Source organism: Malania oleifera, chromosome 2 (assembly GCF_029873635.1).
Source record: "Malania oleifera isolate guangnan ecotype guangnan chromosome 2, ASM2987363v1, whole genome shotgun sequence".
Lineage (NCBI taxonomy): Eukaryota > Viridiplantae > Streptophyta > Magnoliopsida > Santalales > Ximeniaceae > Malania > Malania oleifera.
This window is the reverse complement of record NC_080418.1, coordinates 73,001,062-73,003,600: the sequence shown is the minus strand read 5'-3', so window position 1 is coordinate 73,003,600 and position 2,539 is coordinate 73,001,062.

The window sequence follows — 2,539 nt, the reverse complement described above, 5'->3', positions numbered from 1 at the left end:
CTCTATAGGAATCAAATCGCTTCAGCCAAACCAATCCTACGTAAAATACTTGATGTTACATTCTTCAATTCTGATTTTCCTGAAAGCATGGAACTTTTTAAAGAAATTGGGTGGGACTAGTTTATCACGTATCAAGCAAAAGGGTACTATCCAAATGTGGTTCGGATTTTCTATGCTAACATGGAGAAATTTGAAATGGAATAAAAAAAAATCTTCTAGGACAAATTAATCATCTTACACCCATTTCTTTGGGAAAATTTCTTTGAGTCAAGCCAGGAGATTTTGAGGTTCAAATTGCTAAGAAACAATGGATAATGACCCAAGGATTTACTCCAGAAGAATTTTTACCTCTAGTTATAACTGATACACCTATCTCCTTTGGGTATCCACCCCTTTACAAACAGCTCAATCTCCAAGCTTTAATCCTGCACAAACTTATTACATATAATATTCTACCACGTTCCGGTTCTCATGATCATATTTCCTTCTTAGATTGTTTTGTTATGTGGTGTATTCTCAAAGGAAAAAAGCTGGATCTTCCAAGTTTACTTCTCAAATAGATCAATATGAAAGTTGATGCCCCTTGTGTCATTCTACCATATGCTAGAGTCTTAAATATGGTATTTGCACATTTCAATGTTCTCACACCATCATTCAACTTCACTAGAAAAACCCATTAAAATATCTTTTCTAATACTATTCTTAAGCGTATGGGATATAAGCAAACTTCTCAAGGATGGTTTCACAAGGGACATCATCACATCTCATCTGCACCACCTCCTCAGCCTTCCATGCCAGCCCCTTCAGTACAACTTGACCCAAAAACTCCCTCTTGGTTCGTTCCATTTCACAATCACTATATGACCTTCAGTGATGGAATACAATCTGGACTTGGTACACTTCAGGAGAAGGTTTCCACTGTAGAAACTCATTGTTCAAGCCTTGTTCAGCATGTTAACAAGATTGAGAAACATTTGTCTAGTTCTTCCAAAAGCAAAACTCAGATGGATATCAGCTCTGTTCCATCTAGTGATGATGAATCTGCTGAACAATCTGGTGAACAAGAAGAAGAGGAAGATGAAAGTGGGTCTATAGAAGCCTCCAATTGATTTGTTTCATCTATGTGATATTTAAAACTTTTTCCCATGTATTAGTATTTCTGAGTGCTTCACCGGATAGTATTTCCTCTGTGTTTTCTACAAGTTCTATGTATTACAGCTTTTCACTATGTTTTTTTGAATCACTCCCTTTTCCTTTCTGATTGATGTCCGAAGGGGGACAGTGTTTGAGAGAAAGAAGGAAGTGCAAAAAAGAAATATGCTACGTGCTTGTAAAAATAGAAATATATTTGATGTATGGAATGCTTCTATGAATGCATTTTGAATATGACATGGTTTGTATGAATACTTTTGGTAATATTTGTATAAATATTTCATGCTTGTTGAAAGGGGGAGCCATGAGCATTATTTCCCTTTTTTTTTTTTTGCTCTAGATTTTTCATCATCAAAAAATGAAAGATTGTTGGCCTAACAAGGCTTACAATTCTTATTTTGATGATAACAAATCATGATATGTTTAATATGGTTTGTTAGTGAAATTTTTTAGGAAGAAGGCAAAGCTTAGAGATAGTTCAAATCTCTAAAGGATGATAGAGTTTATGATGAAAGTACTATTCAAAAAGATCAACAAAGAAAGATGATCAGAAGCTCAAAGATGATAGAAGAACAAAGAGTCACTTGAAGATCAAAAGAATATAGTTTTAAGAATGTTTGAATGTAAGTACTTCAAGTAAATTTCAAATATAAACTGAATTGAAGCTTTTATAAAACAAAAGAAACTTAGAAAAGCGGTGTTAGAAAAACCCTAAAGAATGTTTAAAAATTCAAAGTGAATGAGGGTTCAAAAGAAGAAATTTTTTTTTTGAAATCTGATAGGCTAGGCGACTGCCTAAATGAGAAAAGCTTTTTTAAAAGAGGCAGTAGGGTGCTAGGCGACTGCCTAAGCATAGCTAGACGCTTGGGTGGTCAAGCCAGGCAACTGGCTGGGTTCTGACAGGCAACTTCCAGTATTCTGAGTTTTGAATTTCTTCTATGGCAGCCGAGTGCCAGGCCATGGCAGGTGACTGCCACTCGAACAGATTTTTAAAATATCCAATAGGAAAATTTTTTAAATGGATTTCTAGGGCACTACTCTTTTGAAAAACTTGGGGATTACTCCAAGTAAACTTGGGGGAGGGGGTAAGAAATTACTTTTAAACATCTATAAATAGCCCCAAACTTCAAAGATTTTGATACCAAGAAATTTTCCAACAATCAAAGTTCCCTAAAAGCTCTCAAACTCTCTCGTGTTCATCCTACTTCAACTATTGAGTTACTGCTGATATAAATTCTAAAGTAGAGCCTTTCAAGTCTGAATCTTTTAATACTTGGGAGATATTTGGTGATCTAAATTCAGTTTGAGCTTCAATCTTTTTATATTCGTTTTACTTTGAAGTATACTTGTGCTGAGTCTTGTACTAATCTACTCTGTTGTGAGAGTG